We start from the raw sequence: 16782 nt of genomic DNA on the forward strand, positions 1-16782 counted from the left end.
TTTAGATATTTCCATGTTTATACAGATGGCAGTGTTGATTTTTCCATGTTCCTACACATGACTGTGTTGGTATTTCCATGTTTATACAGATGGCGGTGTAGATATTTCCATATTTATAGAGATAGCGGTGTAGATATTTCCATATTTATACAGATAACGGTGTAGATATTTCCATGTTTATAGAGATGCCTATGCAGATATTTCCATATTTATACAAAGGGCTCTGTAGATATTTCCATGTTTATACAGATGGCAGTGTAGATTTTTCCATGTTCCTACACATGACTGTGTAGGTATTTCCATGTTTATACAGATGGCTTTGTAGATATTTCCATGTTAAGAGAGATAGCGGTGTAGATATTTCCATGTTTATACAGATAGCGGTGTAAATATTTCCATGTTTATACAGATCGTGGTGTAGATATTTCCATGTTTATACAGAAGGTGGTGGAGATATTTCCATGGATATGTAGAAGGCGGTGTAGATATTTCCATGTTTATACAGATAGCGGTGTAGATATTTCCATGTATGTACAGATGGTTGTGTAGGTATTTCAATGTTTATACAGATGGCTTTGCAGATATTTCCATGTTTATACAGATGACTTTGTAGGCATTTCCATGTTTATACAGATGGCGGTGTAGGTATTTCCATGTTTATAGAGATAGCTGTGTTGATATTTCCATGTTTATACACATAGCGGTGTAGATATTTCCATGTTTATACAGATCGCGGTGTAGATATTTCCATGTTTATACAGACAGCAGAGGAGATATTTCCATGTTTATACACATAGCGGTGTACATAATTCCATGTTTATAGAGACAGCGGTGTAGGTATTTCCATGTTTATACAGATAGCGGTGCAGATATTTGCATGTTTATACAGATGCCTATGCAGATATTTCCATATTTATACAGAGGGCTCTGTAGATATTTCCATGTTTATGCAGATGGCAGTGTTGATTTTTCCATGTTCCTACACATGACTGTGTAGGTATTTCCATGTTTATACAGATGGCGGTGTAGATATTTCCATGTTTATAGAGATAGCGGTGTAGATATTTCCATATTTATACAGATAACGGTGTAGATATTTCCATGTTTATACAGATAGCAGTGTAAATATTTCCATGTTTATACAGATGACGGTGTAGAAATTTTCACGTTTGTACAGACTGCAGTGTAGATATTTCCATCTTTATACAGATAGCGGTGTAGATATTTCCATGTGTGTACAGATGGCGGTGTTGATGTTTCCATCTATACTCAGATTGCCGTGTAGGTATTTCCATGGGTATACAGATGGCATTGTAGATATTTCCATGTTTATACAGATGGTGGTGTAGATATTTCCATGTTTATACAGATGACTGTATAGGTATTTCCATGTTTTTACAGATGGCATTGTAGATATTTCCATGTTTATAGAGATAGCAGTGTAGATATTTCCATGTTTATACAGATGGCGGTGTAGATATTTCCATGTTTATAGAGATAGCGGTGTAGATATTTCCATATTTATACAGATAACGGTGTAGATATTTCCATGTTTATACAGATAGCAGTGTAAATATTTCCATGTTTATACAGATGGCTGTGCAGATATTTCCATGTTTATACAGATGACTTTGTAGGTATTTCCATGTTTATACAGATGGCGGTGTAGGTATTTCCATGTTTATAGAGATAGCTGTGTTGATATTTCCATGTTTATACACATAGCGGTGTAGATATTTCCATGTTTATACAGATCGCGGTGTAGATATTTCCATGTTTATACAGACAGCAGAGGAGATATTTCCATGTTTATACACATAGCGGTGTACATAATTCCATGTTTATAGAGACAGCGGTGTAGGTATTTCCATGTTTATACAGATAGCGGTGCAGATATTTGCATGTTTATACAGATGCCTATGCAGATATTTCCATATTTATACAGAGGGCTCTTTAGATATTTCCATGTTTATACAGATGGCAGTGTTGATTTTTCCATGTTCCTACACATGACTGTGTTGGTATTTCCATGTTTATACAGATGGCGGTGTAGATATTTCCATATTTATAGAGATAGCGGTGTAGATATTTCCATATTTATACAGATAACGGTGTAGATATTTCCATGTTTATACAGATGCCTATGCAGATATTTCCATATTTATACAAAGGGCTCTGTAGATATTTCCATGTTTATACAGATGGCAGTGTAGATTTTTCCATGTTCCTACACATGACTGTGTAGGTATTTCCATGTTTATACAGATGGCTTTGTAGATATTTCCATGTTTATAGAGATAGCGGTGTAGATATTTCCATGTTTATACAGATAGCGGTGTAAATATTTCCATGTTTATACAGATCGTGGTGTAGATATTTCCATGTTTATACAGAAGGTGGTGGAGATATTTCCATGGATATGTAGAAGGCGGTGTAGATATTTCCATGTTTATACAGATAGCGGTGTAGATATTTCCATGTATGTACAGATGGTTGTGTAGGTATTTCGATGTTTATACAGATGGCTGTGCAGATATTTCCATGTTTATACAGATGACTTTGTAGGCATTTCCATGTTTATACAGACGGCGGTGTAGGTATTTCCATGTTTATAGAGATAGCTGTGTTGATATTTCCATGTTTATACACATAGCGGTGTAGATATTTCCATGTTTATACAGATCGCGGTGTAGATATTTCCATGTTTATACAGACAGCAGAGGAGATATTTCCATGTTTATACACATAGCGGTGTACATAATTCCATGTTTATAGAGACAGCGGTGTAGGTATTTCCATGTTTATACAGATAGCGGTGCAGATATTTGCATGTTTATACAGATGCCTATGCAGATATTTCCATATTTATACAGAGGGCTCTGTAGATATTTCCATGTTTATACAGATGGCAGTGTTGATTTTTCCATGTTCCTACACATGACTGTATAGGTATTTCCATGTTTATACAAATGGCGGTGTAGATATTTCCATGTTTATAGAGATAGCGGTGTAGATATTTCCATATTTATACAGATAACGGTGTAGATATTTCCATGTTTATACAGATGGCAGTGTAAATATTTCCATGTTTATACAGATGACGGTGTAGAAATTTCCACGTTTATACAGACCGCAGTGTAGATATTTCCATCTTTATACAGATAGCAGTGTAGATATTTCCATGTGTGTACAGATGGCGGTGTTGATGTTTCCATCTATACTCAGATTGCCGTGTAGGTATTTCCATGGGTATACAGATGGCATTGTAGATATTTCCATGTTTATACAGATGGTGGTGTAGATATTTCCATGTTTATACAGATGACTGTATAGGTATTTCCATGTTTTTACAGATGGCATTGTAGATATTTCCATGTTTATAGAGATAGCAGTGTAGATATTTCCATGTTTATACAGATGGCGGTGTAGATATTTCCATGTTTATAGAGATAGCGGTGTAGATATTTCCATATTTATACAGATAACGGTGTAGATATTTCCATGTTTATACAGATAGCAGTGTAAATATTTCCATGTTTATACAGATGGCTGTGCAGATATTTCCATGTTTATACAGATGACTTTGTAGGTATTTCCATGTTTATACAGATGGCGGTGTAGGTTTTTCCATGTTTATAGAGATAGCTGTGTTGATATTTCCATGTTTATACACATAGCGGTGTAGATATTTCCATGTTTATACCGATCGCGGTGTAGATATTTCCATGTTTAAACAGACAGCAGAGGAGATATTTCCATGATTATACACATAGCGGTGTACATAATTCCATGTTTATAGAGACAGCGGTGTAGGTATTTCCATGTTTATACAGATAGCGGTGCAGATATTTGCATGTTTATACAGATGCCTATGCAGAGATTTCCATATTTATACAGAGGGCTCTTTAGATATTTCCATGTTTATACAGATGGCAGTGTTGATTTTTCCATGTTCCTACACATGACTGTGTTGCTATTTCCATGTTTATACAGATCGCGGTGTAGATATTTCCATATTTATAGAGATAGCGGTGTAGATATTTCCATATTTATACAGATAACGGTGTAGATATTTCCATGTTTATACAGATGCCTATGCAGATATTTCCATATTTATACAAAGGGCTCTGTAGATATTTCCATGTTTATACAGATGGCAGTGTAGATTTTTCCATGTTCCTACACATGACTGTGTAGGTATTTCCATGTTTATACAGATGGCTTTGTAGATATTTCCATGTTAAGAGAGATAGCGGTGTAGATATTTCCATGTTTATACAGATAGCGGTGTAAATATTTCCATGTTTATACAGATCGTGGTGTAGATATTTCCATGTTTATACAGAAGGTGGTGGAGATATTTCCATGGATATGTAGAAGGCGGTGTAGATATTTCCATGTTTATACAGATAGCGGTGTAGATATTTCCATGTATGTACAGATGGTTGTGTAGGTATTTCGATGTTTATACAGATGGCTGTGCAGATATTTCCATGTTTATACAGATGACTTTGTAGGCATTTCCATGTTTATACAGATGGCGGTGTAGGTATTTCCATGTTTATAGAGATAGCTGTGTTGATATTTCCATGTTTATACACATAGCGGTGTAGATATTTCCATGTTTATACAGATCGCGGTGTAGATATTTCCATGTTTATACAGACAGCAGAGGAGATATTTCCATGTTTATACACATAGCGGTGTACATAATTCCATGTTTATAGAGACAGCGGTGTAGGTATTTCCATGTTTATACAGATAGCGGTGCAGATATTTGCATGTTTATACAGATGCCTATGCAGATATTTCCATATTTATACAGAGGGCTCTGTAGATATTTCCATGTTTATGCAGATGGCAGTGTTGATTTTTCCATGTTCCTACACATGACTGTGTAGGTATTTCCATGTTTATACAGATGGCGGTGTAGATATTTCCATGTTTATAGAGATAGCGGTGTAGATATTTCCATATTTATACAGATAACGGTGTAGATATTTCCATGTTTATACAGATAGCAGTGTAAATATTTCCATGTTTATACAGATGACGGTGTAGAAATTTTCACGTTTGTACAGACTGCAGTGTAGATATTTCCATCTTTATACAGATAGCGGTGTAGATATTTCCATGTGTGTACAGATGGCGGTGTTGATGTTTCCATCTATACTCAGATTGCCGTGTAGGTATTTCCATGGGTATACAGATGGCATTGTAGATATTTCCATGTTGATACAGATGGTGGTGTAGATATTTCCATGTTTATACAGATGACTGTATAGGTATTTCCATGTTTTTACAGATGGCATTGTAGATATTTCCATGTTTATAGAGATAGCAGTGTAGATATTTCCATGTTTATACAGATGGCGGTGTAGATATTTCCATGTTTATAGAGATAGCGGTGTAGATATTTCCATATTTATACAGATAACGGTGTAGATATTTCCATGTTTATACAGATAGCAGTGTAAATATTTCCATGTTTATACAGATGGCTGTGCAGATATTTCCATGTTTATACAGATGACTTTGTAGGTATTTCCATGTTTATACAGATGGCGGTGTAGGTATTTCCATGTTTATAGAGATAGCTGTGTTGATATTTCCATGTTTATACACATAGCGGTGTAGATATTTCCATGTTTATACAGATCGCGGTGTAGATATTTCCATGTTTATACAGACAGCAGAGGAGATATTTCCACGTTTATACACATAGCGGTGTACATAATTCCATGTTTATAGAGACAGCGGTGTAGGTATTTCCATGTTTATACAGATAGCGGTGCAGATATTTGCATGTTTATACAGATGCCTATGCAGATATTTCCATATTTATACAGAGGGCTCTTTAGATATTTCCATGTTTATACAGATGGCAGTGTTGATTTTTCCATGTTCCTACACATGACTGTGTTGGTATTTCCATGTTTATACAGATGGCGGTGTAGATATTTCCATATTTATAGAGATAGCGGTGTAGATATTTCCATATTTATACAGATAACGGTGTAGATATTTCCATGTTTATACAGATGCCTATGCAGATATTTCCATATTTATACAAAGGGCTCTGTAGATATTTCCATGTTTATACAGATGGCAGTGTAGATTTTTCCATGTTCCTACACATGACTGTGTAGGTATTTCCATGTTTATACAGATGGCTTTGTAGATATTTCCATGTTTATAGAGATAGCGGTGTAGATATTTCCATGTTTATACAGATAGCGGTGTAAATATTTCCATGTTTATACAGATCGTGGTGTAGATATTTCCATGTTTATACAGAAGGTGGTGGAGATATTTCCATGGATATGTAGAAGGCGGTGTAGATATTTCCATGTTTATACAGATAGCGGTGTAGATATTTCCATGTATGTACAGATGGTTGTGTAGGTATTTCGATGTTTATACAGATGGCTGTGCAGATATTTCCATGTTTATACAGATGACTTTGTAGGCATTTCCATGTTTATACAGACGGCGGTGTACGTATTTCCATGTTTATAGAGATAGCAGTGTTGATATTTCCATGTTTATACACATAGCGGTGTAGATATTTCCATGTTTATACAGATCGCGGTGTAGATAATTCCATGTTTATACACATAGCGGTGTAGATATTTCCATGTTTATACAGATCGCGGTGTAGATATTTCCATGTTTATACAGACAGCAGAGGAGATATTTCCATGTTTATACACATAGCGGTGTACATAATTCCATGTTTATAGAGACAGCGGTGTAGGTATTTCCATGTTTATACAGATAGCGGTGCAGATATTTGCATGTTTATACAGATGCCTATGCAGATATTTCCATATTTATACAGAGGGCTCTGTAGATATTTCCATGTTTATACAGATGGCAGTGTTGATTTTTCCATGTTCCTACACATGACTGTGTAGGTATTTCCATGTTTATACAAATGGCGGTGTAGATATTTCCATGTTTATAGAGATAGCGGTGTAGATATTTCCATATTTATACAGATAACGGTGTAGATATTTCCATGTTTATACAGATGGCAGTGTAAATATTTCCATGTTTATACAGATGACGGTGTAGAAATTTCCACGTTTATACAGACCGCAGTGTAGATATTTCCATCTTTATACAGATAGCAGTGTAGATATTTCCATGTGTGTACAGATGGCGGTGTTGATGTTTCCATCTATACTCAGATTGCCGTGTAGGTATTTCCATGGGTATACAGATGGCATTGTAGATATTTCCATGTTTATACAGATGGTGGTGTAGATATTTCCATGTTTATACAGATGACTGTATAGGTATTTCCATGTTTTTACAGATGGCATTGTAGATATTTCCATGTTTATAGAGATAGCAGTGTAGATATTTCCATGTTTATACAGATGGCGGTGTAGATATTTCCATGTTTATAGAGATAGCGGTGTAGATATTTCCATATTTATACAGATAACGGTGTAGATATTTCCATGTTTATACAGATAGCAGTGTAAATATTTCCATGTTTATACAGATGGCTGTGCAGATATTTCCATGTTTATACAGATGACTTTGTAGGTATTTCCATGTTTATACAGATGGCGGTGTAGGTTTTTCCATGTTTATAGAGATAGCTGTGTTGATATTTCCATGTTTATACACATAGCGGTGTAGATATTTCCATGTTTATACAGATCGCGGTGTAGATATTTCCATGTTTATACAGACAGCAGAGGAGATATTTCCATGATTATACACATAGCGGTGTACATAATTCCATGTTTATAGAGACAGCGGTGTAGGTATTTCCATGTTTATACAGATAGCGGTGCAGACATTTGCATGTTTATACAGATGCCTATGCAGAGATTTCCATATTTATACAGAGGGCTCTTTAGATATTTCCATGTTTATACAGATGGCAGTGTTGATTTTTCCATGTTCCTACACATGACTGTGTTGCTATTTCCATGTTTATACAGATCGCGGTGTAGATATTTCCATATTTATAGAGATAGCGGTGTAGATATTTCCATATTTATACAGATAACGGTGTAGATATTTCCATGTTTATACAGATGCCTATGCAGATATTTCCATATTTATACAAAGGGCTCTGTAGATATTTCCATGTTTATACAGATGGCAGTGTAGATTTTTCCATGTTCCTACACATGACTGTGTAGGTATTTCCATGTTTATACAGATGGCTTTGTAGATATTTCCATGTTTATAGAGATAGCGGTGTAGATATTTCCATGTTTATACAGATAGCGGTGTAAATATTTCCATGTTTATACAGATCGTGGTGTAGATATTTCCATGTTTATACAGAAGGTGGTGGAGATATTTCCATGGATATGTAGAAGGCGGTGTAGATATTTCCATATTTATACAGATAGCGGTGTAGATAGTTCCATGTATGTACAGATGGTTGTGTAGGTATTTCGATGTTTATACAGATGGCTGTGCAGATATTTCCATGTTTGTACACATGACTTTGTAGGCATTTCCATGTTTATACAGACGGCGGTGTAGGTATTTCCATGTTTATAGAGATAGCTGTGTTGATATTTCCATGTTTATACACATAGCGGTGTAGATATTTCCATGTTTATACAGATCGCGGTGTAGATATTTCCATGTTTATACAGACAGCAGAGGAGATATTTCCATGTTTATACACATAGCGGTGTACATAATTCCATGTTTATAGAGACAGCGGTGTAGGTATTTCCATGTTTATACAGATAGCGGTGCAGATATTTGCATGTTTATACAGATGCCTATGCAGATATTTCCATATTTATACAGAGGGCTCTGTAGATATTTCCATGTTTATACAGATGGCAGTGTTGATTTTTCCATGTTCCTACACATGACTGTGTAGGTATTTCCATGTTTATACAGATGGCGGTGTAGATATTTCCATGTTTATAGAGATAGCGGTGTAGATATTTCCATATTTATACAGATAACGGTGTAGATATTTCCATGTTTATACAGATGGCAGTGTAAATATTTCCATGTTTATACAGATGACGGTGTAGAAATTTCCACGTTTATACAGACCGCAGTGTAGATATTTCCATCTTTATACAGATAGCGGTGTAGATATTTCCATGTGTGTACAGATGGCGGTGTTGTTGTTTCCATCTATACTCAGATTGCCGTGTAGGTATTTCCATGGGTATACAGATGGCATTGTAGATATTTCCATGTTTATACAGATGGTGGTGTAGATATTTCCATGTTTATACAGATGACTGTATAGGTATTTCCATGTTTTTACAGATGGCGGTGTAGATATTTCCATGTTTATAGAGATAGCGGTGTAGATATTTCCATATTTATACAGATAACGGTGTAGATATTTCCATGTTTATACAGATAGCAGTGTAAATATTTCCATGTTTATACAGATGGCTGTGCAGATATTTCCAAGTTTATACAGATGACTTTGTAGGTATTTCCATGTTTATACAGATGGCGGTGTAGGTATTTCCATGTTTATAGAGATAGCTGTGTTGATATTTCCATGTTTATACACATAGCGGTGTAGATATTTCCATGTTTATACAGATCGCGGTGTAGATATTTCCATGTTTATACAGACAGCAGAGGAGATATTTCCATGTTTATACACATAGGGGTGTACATAATTCCATGTTTATAGAGACAGCGGTGTAGGTATTTCCATGTTTATACAGATAGCGGTGCAGATATTTGCATGTTTATACAGATGCCTATGCAGATATTTCCATATTTATACAGAGGGCTCTGTAGATATTTCCATGTTTATACAGATGGCAGTGTTGATTTTTCCATGTTCCTACACATGACTGTGTTGGTATTTCCATGTTTATACAGATGGCGGTGTAGATATTTCCATATTTATAGAGATAGCGGTGTAGATATTTCCATATTTATACAGATAACGGTGTAGATATTTCCATGTTTATACAGATGCCTATGCAGATGTTTCCATATTTATACAGAGGGCTCTGTAGATATTTCCATGTTTATACAGATGGCAGTGTAGATTTTTCCATGTTCCTACACATGACTGTGTAGGTATTTCCATGTTTATACAGATGGCTTTGTAGATATTTCCATGTTTATAGAGATAGCGGTGTAGATATTTCCATGTTTATACAGATAGCGGTGTAAATATTTCCATGTTTATACAGATCGTGGTGTAGATATTTCCATGTTTATACAGAAGGTGGTGGAGATATTTCCATGGATATGTAGAAGGCGGTGTAGATATTTCCATGTTTATACAGATAGCGGTGTAGATATTTCCATGTATATACAGATGGTTGTGTAGGTATTTCGATGTTTATACATATGGCTGTGCAGATATTTCTATGTTTATACAGATGACTTTGTAGGCATTTCCATGTTTATACAGACGGCGGTGTAGGTATTTCCATGTTTATAGAGATAGCTGTGTTGATATTTCCATGTTTATACACATAGTGGTGTAGATATTTCCATGTTTATACAGATCGCGGTGTAGATATTTCCATGTTTATACAGACAGCAGAGGAGATATTTCCATGTTTATACACATAGCGGTGTACATAATTCCATGTTTATAGAGACAGCGGTGTAGGTATTTCCATGTTTATACAGATAGCGGTGCAGATATTTGCATGTTTTTACAGATGCCTATGCAGATATTTCCATATTTATACAGAGGGCTCTGTAGATATTTCCATGTTTATACAGATGGCAGTGTTGATTTTTCCATGTTCCTACACATGACTGTGTAGGTATTTCCATGTTTATACAGATGGCGGTGTAGATATTTCCATGTTTATAGAGATAGCGGTGAAGATATTTCCATATTTATACAGATAACGGTGTAGATATTTCCATGTTTATACAGATAGCAGTGTAAATATTTCCATGTTTATACAGATGACGGTGTAGAAATTTCCACGTTTATACAGACCGCAGTATAGATATTTCCATCTTTATACAGATAGCGGTGTAGATATTTCCATGTGTGTACAGATGGCGGTGTTGATGTTTCCCTCTATACTCAGATTGCCGTGTAGGTATTTCCATGGGTATACAGATGGCATTGTAGATATTTCCATGTTTATACAGATGGTGGTGTAGATATTTCCATGTTTATACAGATGACTGTATAGGTATTTCCATGTTTTTACAGATGGCATTGTAGATATTTCCATGTTTATAGAGATAGCAGTGTAGATATTTCCATGTTTATACAGATGGCGGTGTAGATATTTCCATGTTTATAGAGATAGCGGTGTAGATATTTCCATATTTATACAGATAACGGTGTAGATATTTCCATGTTTATACAGATAGCAGTGTAAATATTTCCATGTTTATACAGATGGCTGTGCAGATATTTCCATGTTTATACAGATGACTTTGTAGGTATTTCCATGTTTATACAGATGGCGGTGTAGGTATTTCCATGTTTATAGAGATAGCTGTGTTGATATTTCCATGTTTATACACATAGCGGTGTAGATATTTCCATGTTTATACAGATCGCGGTGTAGATATTTCCATGTTTATACAGACAGCAGAGGAGATATTTCCATGTTTATACACATAGGGGTGTACATAATTCCATGTTTATAGAGACAGCGGTGTACGTATTTCCATGTTTATACAGATAGCGGTGCAGATATTTGCATGTTTATACAGATGCCTATGCAGATATTTCCATATTTATACAGAGGGCTCTGTAGATATTTCCATGTTTATACAGATGGCAGTGTTGATTTTTCCATGTTCCTACACATGACTGTGTAGGTATTTCCATGTTTATACAGATGGCGGTGTAGATATTTCCATGTTTATAGACATAGCGGTGTAGATATTTCCATATTTATACAGATAACGGTGTAGATATTTCCATGTTTATACAGACGGCAGTGTAAATATTTCCATGTTTATACAGATGACGGTGTAGAAATTTCCACGTTTATACAGACCGCAGTGTAGATATTTCCATCTTTATACAGATAGCGGTGTAGATATTTCCATGTGTGTACAGATGGCGGTGTTGATGTTTCCATCTATACTCAGATTGCCGTGTAGGTATTTCCATGGGTATACAGATGGCATTGTAGATATTTCCATGTTTATACAGATGGTGGTGTAGATATTTCCATGTTTATACAGATGACTGTATAAGTATTTCCATGTTTTTACAGATGGCGGTGTAGATATTTCCATGTTTATAGAGATAGCGGTGTAGATATTTCCATATTTATACAGATAACGGTGTAGATATTTCCATGTTTATACAGATAGCAGTGTAAATATTTCCATGTTTATACAGATGGCTGTGCAGATATTTCCAAGTTTATACAGATGACTTTGTAGGTATTTCCATGTTTATACAGATGGCGGTGTAGGTATTTCCATGTTTATAGAGATAGCTGTGTTGATATTTCCATGTTTATACACATAGCGGTGTAGATATTTCCATGTTTATACAGATCGCGGTGTAGATATTTCCATGTTTATACAGACAGCAGAGGAGATATTTCCATGTTTATACACATAGCGGTGTACATAATTCCATGTTTATAGAGACAGCGGTGTAGGTATTTCCATGTTTATACAGATAGCGGTGCAGATATTTGCATGTTTATACAGATGCCTATGCAGATATTTCCATATTTATACAGAGGGCTCTGTAGATATTTCCATGTTTATACAGATGGCAGTGTTGATTTTTCCATGTTCCTACACATGACTGTGTTGGTATTTCCATGTTTATACAGATGGCGGTGTAGATATTTCCATATTTATAGAGATAGCGGTGTAGATATTTCCATATTTATACAGATAACGGTGTAGATATTTCCATGTTTATACAGATGCCTATGCAGATGTTTCCATATTTATACAGAGGGCTCTGTAGATATTTCCATGTTTATACAGATGGCAGTGTAGATTTTTCCATGTTCCTACACATGACTGTGTAGGTATTTCCATGTTTATACAGATGGCTTTGTAGATATTTCCATGTTTATAGAGATAGCGGTGTAGATATTTCCATGTTTATACAGATAGCGGTGTAAATATTTCCATGTTTATACAGATCGTGGTGTAGATATTTCCATGTTTATACAGAAAGTGGTGGAGATATTTCCATGGATATGTAGAAGGCGGTGTAGATATTTCCATGTTTATACAGATAGCGGTGTAGATATTTCCATGTATATACAGATGGTTGTGTAGGTATTTCGATGTTTATACAGATGGCTGTGCAGATATTTCCATGTTTATACAGATGACTTTGTAGGCATTTCCATGTTTATACAGACGGCGGTGTAGGTATTTCCATGTTTATAGAGATAGCTGTGTTGATATTTCCATGTTTATACACATAGTGGTGTAGATATTTCCATGTTTATACAGATCGCGGTGTAGATATTTCCATGTTTATACAGACAGCAGAGGAGATATTTCCATGTTTATACACATAGCGGTGTACATAATTCCATGTTTATAGAGACAGCGGTGTAGGTATTTCCATGTTTATACAGATAGCGGTGCAGATATTTGCATGTTTATACAGATGCCTATGCAGATATTTCCATATTTATACAGAGGGCTCTGTAGATATTTCCATGTTTATACAGATGGCAGTGTTGATTTTTCCATGTTCCTACACATGACTGTGTAGGTATTTCCATGTTTATACAGATGGCGGTGTAGATATTTCCATGTTTATAGAGATAGCGGTGTAGATATTTCCATATTTATACAGATAACGGTGTAGATATTTCCATGTTTATACAGATAGCAGTGTAAATATTTCCATGTTTATACAGATGACGGTGTAGAAATTTCCACGTTTATACAGACCGCAGTGTAGATATTTCCATCTTTATACCGATAGCGGTGTAGATATTTCCATGTGTGTATAGATGGCGGTGTTGATGTTTCCATCTATACTCAGATTGCCGTGTAGGTATTTCCATGGGTATACAGATGGCATTGTAGATATTTCCATGTTTATACAGATGGTGGTGTAGATATTTCCATGTTTATACAGATGACTGTATAGGTATTTCCATGTTTTTACAGATGGCATTGTAGATATTTCCATGTTTATAGAGATAGCAGTGTAGATATTTCCATGTTTATACAGATGGCGGTGTAGATATTTCCATGTTTATAGAGATAGCGGTGTAGATATTTCCATATTTATACAGATAACGGTGTAGATATTTCCATGTTTATACAGATAGCAGTGTAAATATTTCCATGTTTATACAGATGGCTGTGCAGATATTTCCATGTTTATACAGATGACTTTGTAGGTATTTCCATGTTTATACAGATGGCGGTGTAGGTATTTCCATGTTTATAGAGATAGCTGTGTTGATATTTCCATGTTTATACACATAGCGGTGTAGATATTTCCATGTTTATACAGATCGCGGTGTAGATATTTCCATGTTTATACAGACAGCAGAGGAGATATTTCCATGTTTATACACATAGGGGTGTACATAATTCCATGTTTATAGAGACAGCGGTGTAGGTATTTCCATGTTTATACAGATAGCAGTGCAGATATTTGCATGTTTATACAGATGCCTATGCAGATATTTCCATATTTATACAGAGGGCTCTTTAGATATTTCCATGTTTATACAGATGGCAGTGTTGATTTTTCCATGTTCCTACACATGACTGTGTTGGTATTTCCATGTTTATACAGATGGCGGTGTAGATATTTCCATATTTATAGAGATAGCGGTGTAGATATTTCCATATTTATACAGATAACGGTGTAGATATTTCCATGTTTATACAGATGCCTATGCAGATATTTCCATATTTATACAAACGGCTCTGTAGATATTTCCATGTTTATACAGATGGCAGTGTAGATTTTTCCATGGTCCTACACATGACTGTGTAGGTATTTCCATGTTTATACAGATGGCTTTGTAGATATTTCCATGTTTATAGAGATAGCGGTGTAGATATTTCCATGTTTATACAGATAGCGGTGTAAATATTTCCATGTTTATACAGATCGTGGTGTAGATATTTCCATGTTTATACAGAAGGTGGTGGAGATATTTCCATGGATATGTAGAAGGCGGTGTAGATATTTCCATGTTTATACAGATAGCGGTGTAGATATTTCCATGTATGTACAGATGGTTGTGTAGGTATTTCGATGTTTATACAGATGGCTGTGCAGATATTTCCATGTTTATACAGATGACTTTGTAGGCATTTCCATGTTTATACAGATGGCGGTGTAGGTATTTCCATGTTTATAGAGATAGCTGTGTTGGTATTTCCATGTTTATACACATAGCGGTGTAGATATTTCCATGTTTATACAGATCGCGGTGTAGATATTTCCATGTTTATACAGACAGCAGAGGAGATATTTCCATGTTTATACACATAGCGGTGTACATAATTCCATGTTTATAGAGACAGCGGTGTAGGTATTTCCATGTTTATACAGATAGCGGTGCAGATATTTGCATGTTTATACAGATGCCTATGCAGATATTTCCATATTTATACAGAGGGCTCTGTAGATATTTCCATGTTTATACAGATGGCAGTGTTGATTTTACCATGTTCCTACACATGACTGTGTAGGTATTTCCATGTTTATACAGATGGCGGTGTAGATATTTCCATGTTTATAGAGATAGCGGTGTAGATATTTCCATATTTATACAGATAACGGTGTAGATATTTCCATGTTTATACAGATGGCAGTGTAAATATTTCCATGTTTATACAGATGACGGTGTAGAAATTTCCACGTTTATACAGACCGCAGTGTAGATATTTCCATCTTTATACAGATAGCAGTGTAGATATTTCCATGTGTGTACAGATGGCGGTGTTGATGTTTCCATCTATACTCAGATTGCCGTGTAGGTATTTCCATGGGTATACAGATGGCATTGTAGATATTTCCATGTTTATACAGATGGTGGTGTAGATATTTCCATGTTTATACACATGACTGTATAGGTATTTCCATGTTTTTACAGATGGCATTGTAGATATTTCCATGTTTATAGAGATAGCAGTGTAGATATTTCCATGTTTATACAGATGGCGGTGTAGATATTTCCATGTTTATAGAGATAGCGGTGTAGATATTTTCATATTTATACAGATAACGGTGTAGATATTTCCATGTTTATACAGATAGCAGTGTAAATATTTCTATGTTTATACAGATGGCTGTGCAGATATTTCCATGTTTATACAGATGACTTTGTAGGTATTTCCATGTTTATACAGATGGCGGTGTAGGTATTTCCATGTTTATAGAGATAGCTGTGTTGGTATTTCCATGTTTATACACATAGCGGTGTAGATATTTCCATGTTTATACAGATCGCGGTGTAGATATTTCCATGTTTATACAGACAGCAGAGGAGATATTTCCATGTTTATACACATAGCGGTGTACATAATTCCATGTTTATAGAGACAGCGGTGTAGGTATTTCCATGTTTATACAGATAGCGGTGCAGATATTTGCATGTTTATACAGATGCCTATGCAGATATTTCCATATTTATACAGAGGGCTCTGTAGATATTTCCATGTTTATCCAGGTGGCAGTGTTGATTTTTCCATGTTCCTACACATGACTGTGTAGGTATTTCCATGTTTATACAGATGGCGGTGTAGATATTTCCATGTTTATAGAGATAGCGGTGTAGATATTTCCATATTTATATAGATAACGGTGTAGATATTTCCATGTTTATACAGATAGCAGTGTAAATATTTCCA

The sequence above is a fragment of the Pan troglodytes genome, chromosome 22 (assembly GCF_028858775.2).
Source record: "Pan troglodytes isolate AG18354 chromosome 22, NHGRI_mPanTro3-v2.0_pri, whole genome shotgun sequence".
In the NCBI taxonomy this organism is placed as follows: Eukaryota; Metazoa; Chordata; class Mammalia; order Primates; family Hominidae; genus Pan; species Pan troglodytes.